General features: G+C 45.7%; 1 protein-coding gene across 2 annotated transcripts in view; it reads right to left on the bottom strand.

The window, feature by feature from the left end:
- Window positions 1-26491, bottom strand: part of JAK1 (Janus kinase 1) — a 126525-nt gene that overhangs the window by 72952 nt on the left and 27082 nt on the right. The window contains exon 1 of one of the 2 annotated variants that reach the window (XM_069981381.1): window positions 195-345. The exons of the other annotated variant lie outside the window; for it this stretch is intronic. The gene's annotated coding sequence lies outside the window, so the exon portion shown is untranslated. Of the gene's footprint in view, window positions 1-194; window positions 346-26491 lie in introns of those variants that run through there. 2 annotated transcript variants of the gene reach the window in all.

Genomic DNA, 26491 nt, shown 5'->3' on the forward strand with positions numbered 1-26491 from the left:
TCACTACTGCCCTCATTCTCTTCAGACCCCCTCACTACTGTCCTCATTCTCCTCAGACCCCCTCACTACTGCCCTCATTCTCTTCAGACCCCCTCACTACTCCCCTCAGACCCCCCTCACTACTCCCCTCAGTCTCCTCAGACCCCTCACTACTACCCTCAGTCTCCTCAGCTTCCCCGTCCCTCCCCTCTCACCCCGCTGCTCCGGGTTTCCGCTCTCGGTGTCCGGCCTCTCCCCGGTGCTCTCGGCCTCTCTCTCCCGATCTTCTCCGGTCTCCCTCAGTTCTCAGCGCGCGGCCTCGCTTCCCGTCACTTGACTGACGGCTCCCGCAAGTAATGTGGCTGCGCATGCGCGCAGAGCCCCAGTCGCGAGATTTTTTTTTTTTTTTTTTAAGGTGGATCTGAGAAATTAATGGCGAGAACAAAACTCCTCCAAACACGATCCAGAACCGATCATCTGCTGTCACATCTCTGTACTGTGGCTATATACAGTACCTGCATGGGCTGTGCTGCTACCGAAGAGCCACAGGTCCCAGTTATTCATAACAGCTACTGAAGAACTACAAGTACCAGAAATTCATAGCAGCTGTGATGAGATATTCTGGTACTGCAGCTGCTCAACTACTGAAGAACCACCCTAGTCTATTCTACTGACTACAGCATGGATAACTTCTGAAAAACCATGGGTCCCCGCAATGAACTTATACCGTCAGGACATGATGGGAGTTGTAGTTCCGCAAAAAAATCCAGTTTAATTTATAGATGAATTTCTATATCTGACAGGAAAATCTGCAGAATGTCTACAATCTGCTGCCGAATGACATGCGTCAGATTTGGCGCAGAAATTACTGCGAATGGTGGAATGTGGAAGAAATTTTTATTTTAAGTAATTTAATGGTGGATAATGCAAAAAGTTTATTGAAAACGTACAAAATAACACAATGGCAGACAACAAAACAATAGAATTTCTACATAAATATATCTACTCAAGATAACTTTTTTTTTTTAGAATTTACATTGCCTCCCAATGCTTTATTTTCTGGGTTTTTTTTTTTTTTTTGCAAAATTTAGAATTTTTTCCGCATTAACTTGAAAATGCAAATTTAGCAAACAAGTAATAAATAAAAAATTATACCTATATATATTGTGACTTTTGCTAAAAGATTTAAATGGAAAACAATGCAAATTTTTTTTAAAATATTTTAATGGACAACTATGTACATTTTGTAAATATTGGAATAAAAACCAACATCTGCAAAAAAAATGTATCCATAGGAAACAATGCAAAATTAGCAAAAATATTTCAGTGGAAGACTAATTTTACAAAAAAAAAAAAAAAATTCCATTGTTCTAGTACTGTAATCGTATCTACGAGTCCGTCTCCATGATCCCTATGGTAATCCATCTTCAGATGATAATTCCTAACCCTGTAAAATTGCCAGATGGTCTGGAGTTGTTCATGGTCAATAAAAGTGCTGAAAGCGTTGGATCAATGGTGGGAAACATCGAGAAGGATCTGAGAACTTCTCCGTATCGACTGGAGATGAACAATGAAGGAGCTCTGGGGAGATGGAGACTTTATATTATTGGACATTAACCCCTTCCGGACCAGGGCAGTGTTCAGCGTTTTTTTTTAGTATATGCTGCATCTTTAGATCTATATCCATTTCTTTTACTAAATGTTCTATACAAATGATGTACAGATCTTTACTGATCCTGACTCTTGTAGCTGCAGATACTGTGAGCATGTGATCAGCGTCCATCACACACATTACCAGTAATGGGCTCTGTCATTCTTCCTCTCTTACAGTAACAAATAATGGATTTCCCAGATATAATAATAGAGTTGTGTCTAAGGCTAAACTTCTTCCCGCACTACATCCCCTCATGTGTATAACGCACAGTCTGCTGTGCTACTGTATCTAAGTCTAGCAAGAATAGCAAAGTCCTCCGCTGTGGTATACGTCTGTGGTATACGTAAGCCAGTCTGGCATGATACGGTCTGTTTGGCAGGTATCTAAGCTTTCCTAGAATTGTGAAGTCTACAGTAGGGGTGTATCTAAATCTTTTGTCAAATATTGTGTCAAATGGAGGAGAACGCAACTTGAGCATGCTCAAGTCCGATCGTTACCTGCATAAGGCTCCGTTCACACAGAGCCAAACTGGCGGACTTCTCCACCATGGAATCCCACCAGCCTCCCTATCTATGGGAAGCTTGCGCACCTCCTCTCTCCGTGCTGAAGAATGGACATGTCCATTCTCCAGCGTGGAGAGAGGAGGTGCGCGAGCCTCCCATAGACTGTCATTATGACAGGGAGGCTGGCGGGATTCCACGGCGGAGAATTCCGACAGTTTTGCTCCGTGTGAGCGGAGCCTTATGCAGGTATTCAAATGTCGAACGATCGGACTCGAGCATGCTCAAGTTGCGCTCTCCTCAATTTGACACAATTTTTTGCCAGTTTTGGTCCATGTTAACGGAGCTTAGGTTGGATGAAGCCCAAGGGAGCCCTACAAAGCCATTGGCTGTATCCATGTTTTCCAAGAGCCCCTAGGGCTGCATCCAACTTCTTCAGCCACCGGTAGTCAAATGCCAAATGATCGGACTCGAGCATGCTTGATCTGCGCTCATCTCTAGTCAGGATACATGGAATAGCAGACACGGAAACGCACCTTTGCTCAGGAACACAAGAAACCAACAATGCTCAGGCAAGTAGGAAAAGGCAGAGCAGCTTTAAATAGGCACCTGTACCCTAGAGGCCAGAGACAGAACTGCAGCAGTGCCAGAAACATGGAGTCCACCTTGGAAGGAGAAAGGATGCTTGCCAACACCAGCCGCCATAGATCAAATATTCACCGTCATGTAATGTAAATGAATTTTATTCTAAAATCATTTCCAAAGACAACAGCCAGTGAATCTAAAGACCTAAATCACACTGACATGTCATAGACTTTGATGGGAAAACATATGCAAAAGGGTGTCCCCCAGGTATATAGTGACAGACATTGCCAATAGTCTCCCATTTTACTTGTTTATTTAACATAATTGCGATGTATGTAAAGCTTCATTTACTATGTTTTACTATACAAAGTATACAGATACATACCAACCTGGCATACGACAAAGATTATATTCTGACAGGTGAATGGAGCCCTAGGGATGAGAACGGTGAAAAAGCAGAAACTCAGATACCTGGCGGCTTGTCCCCTCCAGCTTTACTGGCAATGACTCATGCAAATTTCCCAAAACAGAGATAGATATCAGAAACCAGGGTCACACAGGACACTCTGTAGGGCTGATGCAAAAAAGACAAATGCAACACCCACCATCATATCAGGGTGTAGGGATGTTAGTGAGGGTGACCCGCCCTTCAGGAACTCTATTAGAGTGATGTAATACTATGGTTCCATACATTTCATGCCAGGACACCCCCCCCCCCCCCCCCACAGTAGAACAATCTATGTGTTTGTGACCCACAGAGGCTGCTGTAACCCCTATTCACTGACTAATACAATTCACTGGTCTATAAAGGCTTCTGTACTGTACAACTATGCAATCACTTGTCTGGTCCATAGATGTTGCTTCACCCCTATACGCTGATCTATGGGTAACCATCTAATCCATAAAGGCTGATGTATCCTTATAAACTTATATTAGATACTCGGACGGTATTTAAAAGCAGCAGCTGTATTCTGTGCATTGACCCTAATGTACTTAAAAAATAACGGTCATGTTTTTTTTTATTGCAGAAATCAGTAGTATAAGCGATTTTAAGAAACTCTGTAATAGGTTTCATCAGCCAAAAAAAGCCTCCTTCTGTACTCAAGAAGCAATCTCCCAGCCTCCCCCCCTGGCTTCTTATCTGTGCATTATCAGGCAAACACGTCTTCATTACAGAGAAGCCAGTGAAGACGGGTTCTGCTCTCTCCATTGTAAGCCTATGAAGGGGGGAGGGGCTGAGGGAGATGAGGGAGCAGGAAGAGGTGACATGAAGGTCAGCTGTTTGTAGACTGTCTGGGCACCTAAAACGCTAAATTCAGATGTCAGAAAGGTCAGTGCTTATCTATGAACCTACTGAGAGAAGATTGCAGGGTGTTGTGCTTTGCAGAAATCCTCTGTGCTCAGTCACTCCTAACAGCCCCTCCCCTCTCCCTAGCCACATAATGGAGACAGAAATCCTGCTTCATCTGATGTGAGGGGGGAGGCTGGGAGATTGCTTTTTCAGTACAGAAGGAAACTCTTTTAGTACATAAAACCTATTACATAGTTTCTTAAAATCGCTTGTACTGTTGATATTTAATGTTTTCAGAAAAATGGCCCTGAAATGACAGTTACGCTTTAAAGTCCGGAGAAAATTTTTATTAAAGTATTGTATTGCCCCCCAAAAGTTATACAAATCACCAATATACACTTATTATGGGAAATGCACACCAAGTGCTTTTTTCCCTGCACTTACTACTGCATCAAGGCTTCCCTTCCTGGATAACATGGTGATGTCACTTCCTGGATAAAATGGTGATGTCACTTCCTGGATAAAATGGTGATGTCACTTCCTGGATAACATGGTGATGTCACGCCCCGACTCCCAGAGCTGTGCGGGCTGTGGCTGCTGGAGAGGATGATGGCAGGGGGATGCTCAGTGTCCCTCCAGTGCCCTGTGTCCCTCAGTGTCCCTCTGCCATCTTCCCCTCCAGCAGCCACAGCCCGCACAGCTCTGGGAGTCTGGTCGTGACATCACCATGTTATCCAGGAAGTGACGTCACCATGTTATCCAGGAAGTGACATCACCATGTTATCCAGGAAGTGAAGCCTTGATGCATTAGTAAGTGCAGGGAAAAAGCACTTTATGTGCATTTCACATAATAAGTGTATATTGGTGATTTGCATAGCTTTTGGGGGGCAATACAATATTTTAATAAAAATTTTTACTGGACTTTTCCTTTAATTGGTCCATAGATGCTTCTTTACTGTAGCCCTATACATTGTTACTCAGTAGGGTCCATAAAAACAGTCCTATTCATCGATCTGTATATACGCAACTTATTTGCAGAGGCTGCTGTACATTAATCTATGAGCAGCCAGTAGAAGCTTCTGAACTCCTATACACTGCTGTACTTTATCCCTATATATTGATCTATAGATGCTCAGCTGCTCCATAGAGCCTTCGCATTGACCTTCATGTACTCAACAATCCTCAACTGGTTTATCTGCTGCACTGCTGCCCTATACATTGATGCATATAAATATCAGTCTGGTCCATATAGGCTGCTGATCCCCTTTAAATTGATCTGTGAGTTCTCAGCTGGTCCATAGATCGCTGTTCCCCTATATATTAACCTATGGATAGTCAGCAGGTCTATAGAGATTGCTGTATAGATACATAAATATATATGAGTATATAGCAGAAGACTCTAAATTCCCATTTTTATGTTTTATATATTCTCCAGATCATTTGCACTTTCAGTACAGGGTGCTACGGCAGCTGTACACAGTGGCAGCAGTGGCAGATGTACTAGTGACTTCCCATTTGAGACTTGTGTGTCACCCTATGACGATTCCTGACATGTCTGGATTTAAAGGGGTACAATGTCACATACCCCCACCAAGAGCTTAGATGCTTCACTAACACAGACATTGGGATTGCAGACTGGGTGCCCTGGCCATAAGAAAAGGAGACAACACTTAGTCTCTGGAACCGAAATGTAATAAAGCATATGACTAGATACATGTAGTTTATTGTTTGCTGCCCTAGCACAGTCTCTAAATACCCACGCTAGAGAAAAGTGGCTAGTTGACAACCCCCCAGCATTCAGCATCCACAGAACGTGTCCCGGTAGTCCACGTTATCTCTACCCATCCACCATTTATGTATTAAAGGGGTTATCCAGCGCTACAATAACATGGCCACTTTTCCCCCTACTGTTGTCTCCAGTTCAGGTGCGGTTTGCAATTAAGCTCCATTTACTTCAATGGAACAGAGTTTCAAAACCCCACCCAAACTGGAGACAACAGTAGGGGGAAAGTGGCCATGTTTTTGTAGCGCTGGATAACCCCTTTAATCTCTATTCCTTTAATCCATCCATTTGCACAGAAGATTTGCATTCCCTAGGGCAGTGATGGTCTTGGATAAGAAAGAACCTTTGACCCTCCAGCTCTTGCAAAACTACAATTCCCATCATACCCGTTCTGTTCAAGCCATATCTTTGGCTGTCCAGGCATGAGAGGGACTGCAGTTTTGCAGTAACTAGAGGGGGCCTAAGGTTCTCCATCACTGCCCTAGAACATTGCACATTGGTCAGACACCGGGTGCAGAACATCTTGACGGTTATCTTGAGCAGTCGGAATGGACTGTCCCTTTAAAGTGATTGCTGTTATGCCAGGTATATACAGAACAGTTATCAGGGCCACTCGGGCCGCGTCTATAGTAGTAAACATATTGTTCTTGTCTAGGGGTTGTCTAGCTGAGTACTCTGCGTTCTGTACAAACCACGGCAGGAAGGATGTTGCTATGGTAAATGTTCAGAGCCGTGTTCATAGGAAAAATTCACCTTCTGTGACTGCCATCCTATTGTGATCGCTCAGGTTTACACGAAGAGCTAAGCGGATGATGTTTCATCGTCCAAGATCCCTGTAAATGGCACTACTTTTTTTTATGACATCGCTGGGGCAAAGGTGGACAAAGACAGAAGGGGGGGAGGGGGGGGGGGGTTCTTCCTCTCCAACAGCTTATCCCAGAGGACCATCAGTCCATTACATGCAATTGGCCCCCCTGTCTTTGATCCCTGTGCAGGTGCACAGGTTGTACATATAGTATGTTTGCTGCAGGTACTGGACATGTCACAGCGTTTTTTTACAGTCTTCAACCTGTGGCTGTCACGGCATGCTGAGAATCACACAAGTAAATGGAGCTTAAAGGGGTTATCCCGCGCTACAAAAACATGGCCACTTTTCCCCTACTGTTGTCTCCAAATTGGGTGGGTTTTGAAACTCAGTTTCATTGAAGTAAATGGAGCTTAATTGCAAACTGCACCTGAACTGGAGACAACAGTAGGGGGAAAAGTGGCCATGTTTTTGTAGCGCTGGATAGCCCCTTTAAGCTCCATTTACTTCAATAGAGCTGGGGAAAGTGGCCATGTTTTTGTAGCGCTCGATAACCCCTTTAAGCAGGCTCCAAATCCAATCAGATGGCATTGATTACTGGTTGTTGAAGAAGTTGGATGCAGCCCTATAGAGTTCAGGAATACATGGATATAGCCCTGCCATGGCAAGAAAAAAAATTAAAGGAAAAATGGTTCAGAGTGTTCAGACATCTATAGAGGACAGACAACCAGACATTCACTTTTATAATATAGGTACAGTACAGTGGTACCTTGGTTTAAGAGTAACTTGGTTTAAGAGCGTTTTGGTTTAAGAGCTCACAGTTTTTCAAAATTGTGACTTGGTTTAAGAGCATTGCTTTGGTGTAAGAGCTCCCTGTACTGGGTGGGAGCGCGAGTGGGGGAGGGGCATGGTCTGCATAGTGGGGTCTACAGCACTGTACTCTGACCCAGGAAGTCTCCCTCACCTTCCAAATCATAGCAGATCCACTTCAGGCTGGGGCTTGCATCAGGGGACAGGACTGCAGAAATGATCTCTCCATAGCTGTAATCCCTCTCTCCCCGGACAGAGAGTGCTGCATGTATGTACCCACATCTGTCCTGCTCCTTCCTTCATGCTCCCTGAGGTCTCTATCAGCCCTTGTGTTTCTCGTCCTCTCCATTACTGTACAGTAACTTATAATATCACATATTCTGCTGTTTCTGAATGTTTTTTTTATTAGTTTTACATGTTATTCATAATAATAAATCATTATTTTTGGGGTGTGGAACCAATTTTTCTGAATAATACATAACACAGTTAAACTTCAGATGGATACACACACTTCCTGACATATTGGAACAATGTTATATAACTGATGACAAAATTTTTAGGCATCACATAAGTAAATTTGCAGATTTTCACATAGTTGACACCATTCAACCCTGTGTAGGCAAAGACTGATGCCAAAAGATAGATCTGAGGAACGGTATGTAACAAAGAAGAAGACATTGTTCATTGCTTGTAGCTTAATTTTCCAGAGACTGGAAAAACAACAGGAATTTAGGGTCCGCGCCTCACACCTTACAGGATCTGCTGCTGATACCACAGGAGACATCACAGGGATATGGGGTCCGCACCTCACACCTTACAGGATGCGGATACCACAGGAGACATCACAGGGATATGGGGTCCGCACCTCACACCTTACAGGATCTGCTGCTGATACCACAGGAGACATCACAGGGATATGGGGTCCTCACACCTTACAGGATGCTGATACCACAGGAGACATTACAGGGATATGGGGTCCACACCTCACACCTTACAGGATGCTGACACCACAGGGGACATCACAGGGATATGGGGTCCGCACCTCACACCTTACAGGATCTGCTGCTGATACCACAGGAGACATCACAGGGATATGGGGTCCTCACACCTTACAGGATGCTGATACCACAGGAGACATTACAGGGATATGGGGTCCACACCTCACACCTTACAGGATGCTGACACCACAGGGGACATCACAGGGATATGGGGTCCGCACCTCACACCTTACAGGATCTGCTGCTGATACCACAGGAGACATCACAGGGATATGGGGTCCGCACCTCACACCTTACAGGATCTGCTCATACCACAGGGGACATCACAGGGATATGGGGTCCGCACCTCACACCTTACAGGATCTGTTGATACCACAGGAGACATCACAGGGATATGGGGTCCGCACCTCACACCTTACAGGATGCTGATACCACAGGGGTGGTAGAGAACACAGGATCTCTTACCCATACCGCCAGTATCTGTGTATATGCTGGACAAGACAGTTAACTGAGCATCAGTTATTGAAGGTGTATGGCCACCTAAAGCCAATCAGGTGTGATACTGTGAACCAAACATTTCATCAACCCAAATCATGTAATGTTACCAAATACCAATAGACTGAGTAAATCTCTTGATACTAGATATTTCCACACCATTCTCTGTAGCTGATGTATTTTAGTTTGTAATGTGTTGTCCAGCGAAAATCTTTTTCTTTCAAATCAACTGGTGTCAGAAAGTTATATAGATTTGTAATTTACTTCTATAAAAAAAAATCTCAAGTCTTCCAGCACTTATCAGCTGCTGTATGTCCTGCAGGAAACGTTTTATTTTCAGCCTGACACAGTGCTCTCTGCTGACATCTCTGGCCAAGACAGGAACTGTCCAGAGCAGGAGAGGTTTTCTACGAAGATCCATAGAAAACTGAGACAGAGTTCCTGTCTCAGCCAGAGATGTCAGCAGAGAGCACTGGATCAGACCGAAAATAAAACATTTCCTGCATGACATAGGACTAGAAGACTGGAGATTTTTTAATAGAAGTAAAATTACAAATCTATATAACTTTCTGAAACCAGTTGATTTGAAAGAAAAATATTTTCGCTGGACAACCCCTTTAAACCTACCATGTGTGATACTGTCTGCGGAGCCAGTGTATCTATGGACATCACAAGTGGTCTGTCACTATGGTCCATGTCATCTAAGGTCATTGAAGATAATAAAAATTCCTGAGACACTGATGGGCTTCATCACACAATGGGAATGATGTAAAATCTGTTCCAAGACTAAAATGCAAGTAGACAATTTATTGCAAAAGTTCTGATTAATCTAAAGTAAACAGTGGGCTGGTTAGATAACTTTGGCAGAAGCTGGAGATTTCTGATTTGTAACACATTTGTAATCTTCTAAGAGCTATAACTCTTATTGTACCATTACAAGATGTGTGAATAACATCAAATGTGTTTCAGGCGGGTTAGCGCTCATAATCATCACATTTTATTTTTCTATATGAAGAGCCATTTAAAAGGGCTTAGTTGTTGTTTTTTTTTTTGGGGGGGGGGGGGGGGGGGTTGCAGGATCACTAGTGATTTTTAAAGTCCCCCCTCATTTTACCATAAAATGCACTGAAAAATATAAAAAGTATTTATGGACTCAAAGTGGAAACTTTCCATTCATTTTGCAATAAAACTGATGATGCAGCTCAATAAAATTACAGTTATACACAATTTATACGTTACAAACTTTAAAAAAGTTCCAAGTCTTTAAAACATCATTCACAGCGCTATAACAATTTTATTTATTTTTTTATATTCAGAGCAGTATGACGACATTAGCCCCTATTACACGGGTCGATTTCCGGGAGCAAGCAGGCGCCAACCTGTTAGGTTAGCGCTAGATTGCTCCTTGTTCCCTGCCGTCAGCTAAAGATCGTCCGGGGAGCCCATAGGAGAAAGTGGCGCTTTGCTGCTGCCACTCCTATAACACGGAGCGACGGCAGCAGATCGTTGCGATCCTCCTCGTTTGTCACATTAAAAGACAACGATCAACCGACATCGTGCATGTCAGATAATCGTTGCCTTCTATTACACAAAGCGATTATCAGCCGTAATATCCAATAATCGGTCAAATACAGTCTTTATTTTCTGCATTGTGATTTTTAGTGTTTATCTGTATCACATTAATCTAGATGGGACCTCTTGTTCACTTTTTTATCATCAGATCAGTCCCTGATATAGGATTTGACTAGAGAGGAGCGTAACTGGAGCATGCTCAAGTGCGATAGTTCAGCATTTGATTACCGGCAGCTGAAAAAGTTGGATGCAGCCCTAGGGAGTCAAGGAAAACATGGATACAGCCTATGGCCATGTTCACACACCATATGGTTTTTATAAATCACAACCGTTGTTGCAAATGTAAATGAATGGAATCCTGGCCGGAGCGAATACACACAGTATACGCTCCGGTTGGGATTCCATCCGGCTGCAGAAAAAAGTGATATGTCGCTATTCATTGAATAGCAGCCGCAGAGAACCTGTCAGTTCATACAATGGAGCGTGCGCAAAGTAAATCCAGTGTGCCCTGCTCCTAGGTCTGTCCATGCTCACATTTAGGGGGAGGGGCATAAATCCCACAAGCCGACAAGTCATATGACAGTCTGGACAGAAGCTTCAGCCTGTTGTATATTAGGATGATCTTCCAAAAGAGAGATAACCAAGAGCTTGTGGTCATTCACGGCTGTTTCCATGTCGTGCCTACATTCTATTCTCACTCACTACTATATGGGGGAAGGGAAGTGAGCATAACTCGCCAGCGACCCCACCCCCACCCAGTGCTCGCAGTATTTGTCTATGCGCACAGCTACAGTCACTTCTGTCCCCGATCAGCTGAACCCAAAGGATCATTAATACTAAAGTTCAGTCCTTAAAATAAATATGTGTTTTGGCCGGATGTCACGACTCCCTGGTCTATAAATACACTCACCCCCATACAGAGGGCTATCAGCTCTACATTCCAATAATATACAATGAAAAAAATGCACTTTCATCACTTCCGATTGTTTTGCACCATAAATAGAGCACATCACAAACTTATTAACTACTCCGACTAGATGAACCAAATGTTTTTTTTCTGCTGACAATCTTCTAGGTTTCTCTAATTTAATGAAAAATGAGCATAACAAGTCTCCAAAACATCTAATAAACATTCTGTACTTTTTTTTGTGGCATAATTCTAGCTTGGTTAAAGGGGTTATCCTGCGCTACAAAAACATGGCCACTTTCTTCCAGAGACAGCCCCACTATTGTCTCCAGCTTGGGCAGGGTTTTGCTGCTGAATGGAGCTTAATTGCAAACTGCACTTGAACTGGAGACAAGAGTCGTGTTGTATCTGAAAGAAAGTGGCCATGTTTTTGTAGCACTGGAGAACCCCTTTAAGCTCTCACTGGTTTTGCATTGTCTTGTATTTACAACATTGTAATACCTGCAGTGGTAACAGAGCTGAGATGCAATACCACACACAGCCTGAGGATGGGGTGGCACTGTTTTTAGACAGAAGTAGACAGATTTTGTTTTATTTTTAATTCTGTACAACCCCTTTAAAAGGAACACTGAGCGAACACAAAACTTTTGATATGTCCTAGTGTTCAGAACATGCTGGGAGAAGACTGCACTGAGTGCATTCTCTCCTGACACTGTCGCATGACCAAGGCAGACCCTCAATACAAGTCTATAGGGCTTCTCACTCATATAGACACAGACTGGGAAGAGAAGCGCACGGGTGCATGCTTCTCTCCCCTCTTGTTCTAGCGAAAACTCAGGCCCTAACCGATCATGGACATGTGAAAAGTTTTATGAAGGTTCAGATACCTTTTAAATATAGTTTTGAACTGACCCCTGGAAATGCTGCAGTGGAGGGAAGGTCCTGTTTCAGTGATATTTCTGGAATCAAAACCTCGAAAACTAATTTCGAAGATGTTCGTGGTGATCTCACTGTTACATCATTACTACACTCGGGTTCGTCCGAACTTGAGGGTGCGGCGTTCGATTACCAGTGGCTGAAGAAGTTAGATGCAAGCCCTATGGAGTTTATAGGCTGTCTATACAGTCCATAGGGAGTCCATACAGCCATAGGCTAAGTTTACACACCGTATATTTTCAATAAATCACAGCCATTGTTACAAATTGCAACACCGGCCGTGATTAATTGAAAATATACATAGCACTGAAGTCCTTGTGGCCGCACAAAAAACTGACATGTCAGTATTGTGCAGCCGCTATTCAATGAATAGCGGCCGCACAAAACTGACAGAGCAGACAATGTAAAGTGAATCTCTAGCCGCACTTTACATTGTTGGCTATGGTGATTTGGAATGCAGGCACATCCATATGTGCCCGCATTCCAATTTAAAAGAAATTAAGTTTACTGTAGTACAAGCCCGGATGAACTTCGCTGTCACCGGGCATGCTGTGGCTGGTGTCTTACGTTGTGTGAACCCAGCCATGGGCTATATCCATGTTTTTTCAGGGCTCCCTAGAGCTGCATCCAATTTCTTCAACAACCAGTAGTCAAATGTCGCAATTACCAATGTAAATGTTAATGAAGAACCATTCTGATAATCCGGCATTTCTAAGGGTACCTGATTACCAGATATTAAAGACCACCAAAGAGGGACAGGCACAGTTGTTATGCTGCCTGTAAGTGAAATGGAAGGTTTAGTTGTGGTTGCGTTGTGACACGCAAACTGCTGCAACACAAAGTTGGACGCTGGCTCAGAATATGAGCACGATCAGATTCACGTTCATTAGCTGCGACGCAGACACTGCAAGGTGTGGTCATGTGGTGTGTAACCGTGTAGCTTCAGCCTAATAGTCAATGTTAAAATTTGCTCCAAAAGACACAATTTCACAGGGTACAATGAAGATATGAGGCAGGGGTAGCATATTAATGAAAGCCAGTCCAAAAACTGTCCAAGAATCTATAGGCATTAACTAGTTATGCCAGTATGTGCCTGGTCTCAAAGACTACTGTATAGCCAGAGATGGCAAAAAAAAAACAAAAACACATTATTGACTAATTTCAAGTCAGAACAATTGCTGATATATAAAAGTAATAATATAACAAATATTTTATGTATCCAGCTCCTGGTCAGGGATACATGAAGACATTTAAGTCTTCGTTAGGTTTGAGATGGGAAATCGGGGGGATTTCCTGGTGACAGTGGTGTCTGCCGACACAGAACAGACAATGTTAGGTCAGAAGTAGTTTCAGGAAATGGCTCTCTGCTGCTTGGAATACAACCGTACAGCGAGGCCCCGCCCCACACTAGCACTTAAGGTGGATCTGAGAAAGATAGGAGACAGCGGATCCTATATACCAAACAGGAGAAGTCATCTATACTACACCACACAGGACACCTTCTCTATACTGCCCCACACAGGACAGATCCTCTATACTACACAACACAGGACACCTCCTCTATACTACACCACACAGGACACCTCCACTATAATACACCACACAGGATACCTCCTCTATACTACACCACACAGGACACCTCCACTATAATACACCACACAGGACACCTCCTCTATACTACACCACACAGGAGAACTGACATCCTCTATACTACACCACATAGGACACCTCCTCTATACTACAGTAGTCAATATTTTATGTTTTTACACAGAAGTGCAGAGAAGATGGAGATTATTTGACACATTTTAGTATTTTACCCTAAACAAACTCCATGCAGCTGTTGTTTTCCTTTAATGTCGTGGGCAATTCTCTGTATCTCTTATCTTAAACTATAATAGAAAAACCTCTGCACATATCATGATTGCCTCAATGCAGCCAGAAACAGTAGTTATGGTGAAGATTTCTTAGTATTCCAGATGAATAAACCTACATCAGGAATACCCGCAGCCCTCAGAATCTCCCAGAACTAGAGCGGAATACCCAAACACAAAGACTAGAGACAGTGATCAACATCTTCTGTTGACTTGGACCTGTAACCCTCCAGCTGGGGCAAAACTTCAATTCCCAGCATCCTTTGCTGTGCGATGGTAATCCTGCTTGAGAACTACAGGTTTGAGGCAAGTGCTACAACCTTTAGCTGTCAGGGCATTCTGGGAGTTGTAGTCTTGCAAAAGCTGGAGAGACATAGGTTCTTAAAGTGATCATAGCATGATCTGTGCAGACACTGAACAGTTGGGTGATTCTGGGAGAAGTCAGCTCTAAAGAGTGTGGTATTATGATTGCAGCTCTGGAGTATAAAAGGCTGTAATAAAACAAATATCTCAAAATCTAGAGAGGAATCTATGGAAGGGTCTATGACCAAATTTAGCTGGTATGCAATACAAACATTTGATTACAGGGTTTACTTTTATAAGCACCTTTTATCTTTAGTTATTGTACTGTTATAGCACCAACCTATTCTGCCGCACTGTATAGAAATGGTCATCACGTCCTCAATCTAATATCACAATCTAATTGCTCAGATTTATGGTCCCTTTTACACACAAAGATATCTGGCAGATTTTTGACGACAAAGCCAGAACAGCCTATCTGTGTGTGTAAAAGGACCCTTATGTGTGCAATGGCTGGAGGAACCCTAGTTAAAAACAGGGAGAACGTACATAATCATGCAGTGTCGGACTGGCCCACCAGAGGACCAGAGGATCCTCCGGTGGGCCCCAAGCTTTAGAACCTGCACCAACACTGACTGACATGTCCTTTCTCACTGGTTCTTCACTGGTGGGTCCACAGGATAATTTCCTCTGGTGGGCCCCAGATACCCCAGTCCGACACTGTAATCATGAATCTAGGAGCCTAGAGCTGCAAGGCAACAGTACTGATCACCAGTGATGAGCAAAATTGATTTAGCTTGAATAAAAAAAGTTTTAAAATGTCAGAAATTCTGAAAATCATAAACTTTTGAGATTCATTTTGGATGAATTTCTCAAAATGGCAACTCCATTAAATTTCATACTGCTGCTGCTAGTACTCTCCCTTCATAGCTGCATATGTTCTGCCTTGTCCATCATGTTCTACTATACTGCTGCTGCTGCTGCTACCACCACCACCACCCCTACACAGCCGCACATCTCCTGCCTTACCCATCATGTCCTATACTGTACTACTACTACACACCGCACATCTCCTGCCTTATCCATCATGTACTATACTGTACTATAACCCCTACAAAGCCGCACATCTCCTGCCTTATCCATCATGTCCTATACTGTACCATAACCCCTACAAAGCCGCACATCTCCTGCCTTATCCATCATGTACTATACTGTACTACTACTACACACCGCACATCTCCTGCCTTATCCATCATGTCATATACTGTACTACTACTACTACACACTGCACATCTCCTGCCTTATCCATCATGTCCTATACTGTACTACTACTACTACACACCGCACATCACCTGCCTTATCCATCATGTCCTATACTGTACTACTACTACTACACACCACACATCTCCTGCCTTATCCATCATGTCCTATACTGTACTACTACTACTACACACCGCACATCTCCTGCCTTATCCATCATGTCCTATACTGTACTACTACTACTTCCCCTACACACCGCACATCTCCTGCCTTATCCATCATGTCCTATACTGTACTACTACTACACACACCACACATCTCCTGCCTTATCCATCATGTCCTATACTGTACTACTACTACTACACACCGCACATCTCCTGCCTTATTCATCATGTCCTATACTGTACTACTACTACTACACACCACACATCTCCTGCCTTATCCATCGTGTCCTATACTGTACTACTACTACTACACACCGCACATCTCCTGCCTTATCCATCATGTCCTATACTGTACTACTACTACTTCCCCTACACACCGCACATCTCCTGCCTTATCCATCATGTCCTATACTGTACTACTACTACACACCGCACATCTCCTGCCTTATCCATCATGTCCTATACTGTACTACTACTACACACACCACACATCTCCTGCCTTATCCATCATGTCCTATACTGTACTACTACTACTTCCCCTACACACCGCACATCTCCTGCCTTATCCATCATGTCCTATACTGTACTACTACTACACACCGCACATCTCCTGCCTTATCCATCATGTCCTATACTGTACTACTACTACACACACCACACATCTCCTGCCTTATCCATCATGTCCTATACTGTACTACTACTACACACCGCACATCTCCTGCCTTATTCATCATGTCCTATACTGTACTACTACTACACACCGCACATCTCCTGCCTTATCTATCATGTCCTATACTGTACTACTACTACTACACACACCACACATCTCCTGCTTTATCCATCATGTCCTATACTGTACTACTACTACTACACACACCACACATCTCCTGCTTTATCCATCATGTCATATACTGTACTACTACTACACACCGCACATCTCCTGCCTTATCCATCATGTACTATACTGTACTACAACTACACACCGCACATCTCCTGCCTTATCCATCATGTCCTATACTGTACTACTACAACTACACACTGCACATCTCCTGCCTTATTCATCATGTCCTATACTGTACTACTACTACCCCTACACATCACACATCTCCTGCCTTATCCATCATGTCCTATACTGTACTACTACTACTACACACCGCACATCTCCTGCCTTATCCATCATGTCCTATACTGTACTACTACTACTACACACCGCACATCTCCTGCCTTATTCATCATGTCCTATACTGTACTACTACTACCCAGTGGCGGATTAAATGTACTCTGGGCCCCGGGCTGTCCACCCAACCTGGGCCCCCCCCCCCAGTCAATTCGCCCACATTATAATCTGCTACTGCGTCCCCCCCCCCCACTGTCCCCAATAAACACTGCCTGCCTCCCCTCCCTGCTGGCCCCAATAAACATAATGTTTGGTCCCTTGCTGCTACCCCCAGTAAGCATTGCCCACCCCACCTCCACTGCCCCCAATAAACATATCGCCACCTCACCTGGTCCCCTGATGTTGCCCCCCCCCAAGGTCACAGCAGCACAGAGGATGTCAGGAGAGGAGGGTGCTGATCTTATAGGAGAGGACCGAGCAGCACAGAGGATGTCAGGAGAGGAGGGTGTTGATCTATAGGGGAGGTCCCAGCAGCACATAGGATGTCAGGAGAGGAGGGTGCTGATCCTATAGGAGATAGTCCCCCTTTATAGATGGTCTCCCTCTTTCCCCCTCTATAGATGGTCCCCCCTCTTTCCCCCCCTATAGATGGTCCCCCTCTTTCCCCCCTATAGATGGTCCCCCTCTTTCCCCCCTTATAGATGGTCCCCCTCTTTCCCCCTTTATAGATGGTCCCCCTTATAGATGGTCCCCCTCTTTCCCCCCTTATAGATGGTCCCCCTCTTTCCCCCTTTATAGATGGTCCCCCTTATAGATGGTCCCCCTCTTTCCCCCCTTATAGATGGTCCCCCTCTTTCCCCCTTTATAGATGGTCCCCCTCTTTCCCTCTTTATAGCTGGTCCCCCTCTTTCCCCCCTTATAGATGGTCCCCCTCTTTCCCCCCTTATAGATGGTCCCCCTCTTTCCCCCTCTATAGATGGTCCCCCTCTTTCCCCCTCTATAGATGGTCCCCCTCTTTCCCCCCTTATAGATGGTCCCCCTCTTCACTCTCCCCCCTTATAGCTGGTCCTCTTTTCCCCCCTTATAGCTGGTCCCCCTCTTTCCCCCCTTATAGCTGGTCCTCCTTTCCCCCCTTATAGATGGTCCCCCTCTTCCCTCTCCCCCCTTATAGCTGGTCCTCTTTTCCCCCCTTATAGCTGGTCCCCCTCTTTCCCCCCTTATAGCTGGTCCTCCTTTCCCCCCTTATAGCTGGTCCCCCTCTTCCCTCTCCCCCCATATAGCTGGTCCTCCTTTCCCCCCTTATAGATGGTCCCCCTCTCCCTCCTCCCTTATAGATGGTCCCCCTCTTTCCCCCTCTATAGATGGTCCCCCTCTTTCCCCCTCTATAGATGGTCCCCCTCTTTCCCTCTTTATAGCTGGTCCCCCTCTTGCCCCCTTTATAGATGGTCCCCCTCTTCCCCCTTATAGATGGTCCCCCTCTTTCCCCCTTTATAGATGGTCCCCCTCTTTCCCCCCTTATAGATGGTCCCCCTCTTTCCCCCCTTATAGATGGTCCCCCTCTTTCCCCCTCTATAGATGGTCCCCCTCTTTCCCCCCTTATAGATGGTCCCCCTCTTTCCCCCTTTATAGATGGTCCCCCTCTTTCCCCCTTTATAGATGGTCCCCCTCTTTCCCCCCTTATAGATGGTCCCCCTCTTCCCCCTTATAGATGGTCCCCCTCTTTCCCCCTTTATAGATGGTCCCCCTCTTTCCCCCCTTATAGATGGTCCCCCTCTTTCCCCCCTTATAGATGGTCCCCCTCTTTCCCCCTTTATAGATGGTCCCCCTCTTCCCCCCTCTATAGATGGTCCCCCTCTTTCCCCCCTTATAGATGGTCCCCCTCTTCCCCCCTCTATAGATGGTCCCCCTCTTTCCCCCCTCTATAGATGGTCCCCCTCTTTCCCCCCTTATAGATGGTCCCCCTCTTTCCCCCTCTATAGATGGTCCCCCTCTTTCCCCCTTTATAGATGGTCCCCCTCTTTCCCTCTTTATAGCTGGTCCCCCTCTTTCCCCCTCTATAGCTGGTCCCCCTCTATAGCTGGCCCCCCTCTTCCCTCTCCCCCCATATAGCTGGTCCTCCTTTCCCCCCTTATAGATGGTCCCCCTCTCCCCCCTCCCTTATAGATAGTCCCCCTTTCCCCCCTCCCTTATAGATGGTCCCCCTCTCCCCCCTCCCTTATAGATGGTCCCCCTCTCCCCCCTCCCTTATAGATGGTCCCCCTCTCCCCCCTCCCTTATAGATGGTCCCCCTCTCCCCCCTCCCTTATAGATAGTCCCCCTCTCCCCCCTCCCTTATAGATGGTCCCCCTCTCCCCCCTCCCTTTATAGATGGTCCCCCTCTTTCCCCCCCTTTATAGCTGCCCCCCCTTTCTAGATGCCCCCCCAGTGAGTAAATAACACAAAAATAACAAAATACAACTCACCTGCCATCCGTTCCCCCGTCAATCCTCTCTCCGTCTGCAGTCTCCGTCTGATGCGCGGCTGCCGGGGGTGTCCCGTCCTCTCCCCGGCAGCGCGCGCATCACACAGCTCCTAGTGCCGCCTGGGCCCTGACTTCCGGTACGTGCGCTTCCAGTACCGGAAGTCAGGGCCCCAGTCGGCACTAGGAGCTGTGTGATACGCGCGCTGCCGGGGAGAGGACGGGACACCCCCGGCAGCCGCGCATCAGACGGAGGCAGCCGGAGACTCTTGTGACCGCAAGCGAAACAATGCTTGCGGTCACAAGAGTGCAGTGGCGAGGGGGCCTCCCGGGCGGCATTATAATGTGGGCGGCAAGGCATGGGCCCCCCCGGAGCCTCGGGCGGCCGCCCAAACCGCCTACATTATAATCCGCCATTGCTACTACCCCTACACAGCCGCACATCTCCTGCCTTATCCATCATGTCCTATACTGTACTACTACTACACACCGCACATCTCCTGCCTAATCCATCATGTCCTATACTGTACCATAACCCCTACAAAGCCGCACATCTCCTGCCTTATCCATCATGTCCTATGCTGTACTACTACTACACACCGCACATCTCCTGCCTTATTCATCATGTCCTATACTGTACTACTACTACTACACACCGCACATCTCCTGCCTTATCCATCATGTCCTATACTGTACTACTACTACTTCCCCTACACACCACACATCTCCTGCCTTATCCATCATGTCCTATACTGTACTACTACTACACACACCACACATCTCCTGCCTTATCCATCATGTCCTATAATATACTACTACTACTTCCCCTACACACCACACATCTCCTGCCTTATCCATCGTGTCCTATAATGTACTACTACTACTACACACTGCACATCTTCTGCTTTATCCATCGTGTCCTATACTGTACTACTACTACTACTACTACACACCGCACATCTCCTGCTTTATCCATCATGTCCCATACTCAGGGCCGCTTTAACCAGAGGGCACATGGTGCACGTGCATCGGGCCCACTGGTTAAAGGGGCCCCCCCGAGCAGGCCAGCCGTTGCTATGTGCGACCAGTGCGGTCGCACAGGGCTCCGGCCACCAGCCTGTCAGGGGGGAGCGCCATGGATGGGTAATCTACTTACCCCTCCATGGCGCCCCCTGCAGGGCCCCCCCCCCCCCGTCCGCCGCTGCCCCCGCCCGCCCGCTGCTGCTGCGGCGCTTCAGCGCTTCAGCAGCAGTGACACTGACAGAGAGAGAGCCATTGGCTCCCTCCCTGTCAGTCACTCTTGTGGCCGCACTTCCTGCGGTCACAAGAGGCCGCACTCTCCCTCTAGCGCCCCACGTCACTGGAGCGTCGGCGCGAGGGTAAGGGGAGTGCAGCCTCTTGTGACCGCAGGAAGTGCGGCCACAAGAGGGAAGAGAAGAGGAACGTGTGGACCTAGGTGAGTAAAAGTGTTTGTTTTTTTCAATATTATATGGGAGGGGGAGCTATATACTATGGGGGAGCACATGGGGCTATATACTATGGGGAGCACAGGGGACTATATACTATGGGGGAGCACAGGGGAGCTATATACTATTGTGGAGCACAGGGGGCTATATACTATGGGGGAGCACAGGGGGCTATATACTATGGGGGAGCACAGGGGGCTATATACTATGGGGGAGCACAGGGGAGTTATATACTATGGGGGAGCACAGGGGGCTATATACTATGGGGGAGCACAGGGGGCTATATACTATGGGGGAGCACAGGGGGCTATATACTATGGGGAGCACAGGGGAGTTATATACTATGGGGGAGCACAGGGGGCCTATATACTATGGGGGGGCGGCTATATACTATTGGGGAGCACAGGGAAGCTATATACTCTGGGGGGGTTATATACTATTGGGGAGCACAGGGGAGCTATGTACTATGGGGGGGCGGCTATATACTATGGGGGAGCACAGGGGGCTATATACTATGGGGGAACACAGGGGGTATATACTATGGGGGAGCACAGGGGGCTATATACTTTGGGGGAGCACAGTGGGCTATATACTATGGGGGAGCGGCTATATACTATTGGGGAGCACAGGGAAGCTATATACTATGGGGGGGTTATATACTATTGGGGAGCACAGGGGAGCTATGTACTATGGGGGGGCGGCTATATACTATGGGGGAGCACAGGGGAGCTATATACTATGGGGGAGCACAGGGGAGATATATACTATGGGGGGGTTATATACTATTGGGGAGCACAGGGGAGCTATGTACTATGGGGGGCGGCTATATACTATGGGGGAGCACAGGGGAGCTATGTACTATGGGGGGGGGCGGCTATATACTATGGGGGAGCACAGGGGAGCTATATACTATGGGGGAGCACAGGGGAGATATATACTATGGGGGGTTATATACTATTGGGGAGCACAGGGGAGCTATGTACTATGGGGGGGCGGCTATATACTATGGGGGAGCACAGTGGAGCTATGTACTATGGGGGGGCGGCTATATACTATGGGGGAGCACAGGGGAGCTATATACTATGGGGGAGCACAGGGGAGCTATATACTATGGGGGAGCACAGGGGAACTATATACTATGGGGGAGCACAGGGGCTATATACTATGGGGGAGCACAGGGGGCTTTATACTATGGGGGAGCACAGGGGGCTTTATACTATGGAGGAGCACAGGGGGCTATATACTATGGGGGAGCACAGGGGGCTATATACTATGGGGGAGCACAGGGGAGCTATATACTATTGGGGAGCACAGGGGAGCTATATACTATTGTGGAGCACAGGGGGCTATATACTATTGGGGAGCACAGGGGTCTATATACTATTGGGGAGCACAGGGGTCTATATACTATGGGGGAGAGCACAGTGGGGCTATATATTGGGGAGAGCACAGGGGGGCTATATACTATTGGGGAGAGCACAGGGGGGCTATATACTATTGGAGAGCACAGGGGGGCTATATACTATTGGGGAGAGCACATGGGGGGCTATATACTATTGGGGGAGAGCACAGGGGGGCTATATACTAATGGGGGAACGCACAGGAGGGCTGTATATAACTGGAGGAGCACATGAGGGTCTATATACTACGGGGACACCTTAAAACTATGGAGGCACAGAGGGGTGTAACTATGTAGGGGTACAGAGGGGTGTAACTACTGTATAGGGGTACAAGGGACCTAACTACTGTATGTGTTGGAGCCTAAAATATTTGTCTGGCAGATTCTGGAGAGAAGATTCACAGCCAAGAGAAGACTTCAAGGTGGCCCAGGCTGGATGGGGAGAAAAAGAAAAGGTGACAGACTCTGATCGGAGAAGACGCCCCCGGTGAGTCACTGGATGTAACTGCACTCTGTTATAGGGTTGTAGTGTTAGGGGTCATGATGTGGCAGTATTATGTAATGGTATCATTGGTGATATCTTTCTGTTTTGTTTAGTGCAGTTTTTATGTAATATGTAATCACTGTATGGTGGAAATAGTGTTATAAGGTAACTACTGTATATATTGGGGCTCTTGATACAGTGTGGGGGCAAATTCAGTACATTATACAATGTGCCGGAAGGTAAGGGGGGGCCCATTCTTGAGGGCTGTGCACTGGGCCTACCAATGTATTAAAACGGCCCTGCCCATACTCTACTACTACTACTACTACTACTACACACCGCACATCTCCTGCTTTATCCATCATGTCCCATACTGTACTACTACCCCTACAGACCGCACATCTCCTGCTCTATCCATCATGTACTATACTGTACTACTACTACTACACAGCCGCACATCTCCTGCCTTATCCATTATGTCCTATACTGTACTACTACACACCGCACATCTCCTGCCTTATCCATTATGTCCTATACTGTACTACTACCCCTACACAGCTGCACATCTCCTGCTCTATCCATCATGTACTATACTGTACTACTACTACTACTACACACCGCACATCTCCTGCCTTATCCATCATGTCCCATACTGTACTACTACTACACACCGCACATCTCCTGCCTTATCCATCATGTCCCATACTGTACTACTACTACTTCCCCTACACATCGCACATCTCCTGCCTTAGGGCCAGTTCACACGGAGTAAAACTGGCAGAATTCTGCAGCGTAACTCTCTGCCGCTGAATCAGTCACCAGTGTTTGTTCTTTTTAAAGAATTTTGCAGTTAGAATTTTACAATCAGAAAAAAAAGAGCATTACACACCCCAGTATCAGGTCCCCAGTATATTACACACCCCACCTCAGAGCAGCATACAAGTTATGGCCCAGAGATCGCTCTCTACTGACTGACTGTATATACTGGTAGTTTGTGCCCATATGATGCAGTTGCACCTCATATCATGATACTATAATCCCCTTCATACTCCTGTCCCTTCATCATCATACAACTACCCCCTTCATCCTCCTGCCCCTCCATCATCATCATACTACTACTCCCTTCATTTTTAATTAAAACAAAAAAGCTATATTATCACCTGTATGGCTCCTCTAGTACCCCAGCGACTCCTCTCCCTGCTCTGCATGAGTGAGGTCGCAGTTGCCGGGAGGAGAGAGCGATCAATTGTGGCTGGAGGCAGATACTGCCTGCATCCACAAGAGATACTGACACAGGGGGAGCTTATGTTTCCCTGCTGTGTCAGTACATTGTTAGCTATATGCACTTATTAGTGCTTATAGCTAAAGGCATGGGGTAGCGCTTCCCGGGACATGGTTTGCTGGCAAATTCTGTACAACTATTCCTACCCCTACACATCGCACATATCCTGCCTTATCTATCATGCCCTATACTGTACTACTACCCCTACACACAGGGCCGCCATCAGGAATTCCAGGGCCCCATACTGCCAACTTGTCTGGGCCCCCACATTACCAAAGACATTAATCCAAAAAATCAGGACATACGTTTGGCTATTTAAAGCCCATAATATGTGTTAAATTACGAGTCAATTAAGTCATGTTTTCAGCCTTAAAAATAACTATTGTTTTATAAAAGAGTGGCTGAAAAATGTCATGTTTTTTTTTCCACAAATAATACTGACACATCATAATCACAATAATGTTTTGCCTGACTTCTCCTTTAACCCCTTAAGGACAGAGCCTGAAATGGCCTTAATGACAGAGACAAATTTTATGAATATGACCAGTGTCACTTTATTCATTAATAACTTCGGGATGCTTTTACCTATCCGGCTGATTCTGAGATTGTTTTCTCGTGACATATTGTACTTTACATTTCTGGTAAATTGGAGTCGATACTCATAACAAATCTTTATGAAAAAAACTCAAATAATGTGAAAAAATGTGAAAAAATGCATTTTTCCAACTTTGAAACTTTTTTGCGTATACAGAAAGTGGTTATACCACATAAATTATATATTAAATAGCATTAGCAACATGTCTACTTTATGTTGGCGGCATTTATTAAACTATCTTTCATTTTTTTTAGACAATAGGAAGCTTAAAACATTAGCAGCAAATTTCCAAATTTTCAGTAAAATTTTAAAATCAGATATTTTTAGGGACCTGTTCAGGTTTAAAGTGTATTTGAGGGGCCTGTATGTTAGAAAGCCCCACAAAGCACCCCATTTCAGAAACTGCACCCCCCAAACTCTGCAAAAGCATATCCAGAAAGTGTTTTAACCCTTTAGGGGAGTCACAGAAATAAAAGCTAAGTGTGTAAGGAATTTGAAAATTTTAATTTTCTGTGCAGAGATTTTATTGTAATCCAATATTTTTCATAATTATAAACCTATTACCAGAGAAATGCACCCCAATAATTATTGTCCCGTTTCTGCAGTTTATAGAAATACCCCATATGTGACCCTATTGCGCTATTTGACGCAACCACAAGCCTCAGATATAAGGGAGTGCCTAGTGAATTTCAACGCCTCTGTTATATTTGGTCATTTCTGACTGTACCACTTCAGGTTGGCAGAGGCTCTGGGGTGCCAAAACCTAAAAAACACCCCTAAAGGGACACCATTTAGAAAACTACACCCCTCAAGGAATGTAACAAGGGGTGCGGTGAGCATTTGGACCCCACAGGTGCTTCACAGATTTTCCGAACAATATGGCGTGAAAAAAGAAAAATTTATTTTTTACACTAAAACGTTGTTCTAGCCTTCAATTTTTCATTTTCTTAAAGGGATAAGAGGCAAAAAAAAAGACAAAAAATGTGTAGCGCAGTTTCTCCCGAGTACGGAAATACCCCACATGTGGCGATAGAGTGCCAAGGGGGCACAGGACGAGTCTCAAAAGGGAAGGAGCGCCAATTGGCTTTTGGAAGCTGAATTTCACTGAAAAGGATTTCAAGGGCCATGTCGCATTTACAGAGCCCTCGTGCTGCCAAGACACTGGAAACCCCCCACAAGTGACCCCATTCTGGAAACTACACCCCTCAAGGAATCTAACAAGGGGTGCAGTGAGCATATGGACCCCACTGGTGACGGGCACAAATGTGGAACAATGTGACGTGAAAGGGAAAAATTTAATTTTTTCACTTTCATGGCACAAATGTGCCCGTCATCAAGGGGTCCATATCCTCACTGCACCCCTTGTTAGATTCCTTGAGGGGTGCAGTTTCCAGAATGGGGTCACTTGTGGGGAGTTTCCAGTGTTTTGGCAGCACGAGGGCTCTGTAAATGCGACATGGCGTTCATCATCCATTCTAGCCAAATCCAACCTCCAAAATCCAAATGGCGCTCCTTCCCTTCGGAGGCTTGCCCTGCATCCACATGGCGCTTTATGTCCACATGTGGGGTATTTACGGACTCGGGGGAAATTGCTCTACACATTTTGTTTTTTTTTCCTCTTTTAACCCCTTTTGAAAATGATAAATTCAAGGCTAAACCAACATTATAGTGTAAAAAATTTAATATTTCATTTTCACGCCACATTGTTCCACATTTGTGTCCGTCACCAGTGGGGTCCATATGCTCACTACACCCCTTGTTACATTCCTTGAGGGGTGCA

This window comes from Dendropsophus ebraccatus, chromosome 8 (assembly GCF_027789765.1).
Source record: "Dendropsophus ebraccatus isolate aDenEbr1 chromosome 8, aDenEbr1.pat, whole genome shotgun sequence".
NCBI classification, from domain to species: domain Eukaryota; kingdom Metazoa; phylum Chordata; class Amphibia; order Anura; family Hylidae; genus Dendropsophus; species Dendropsophus ebraccatus.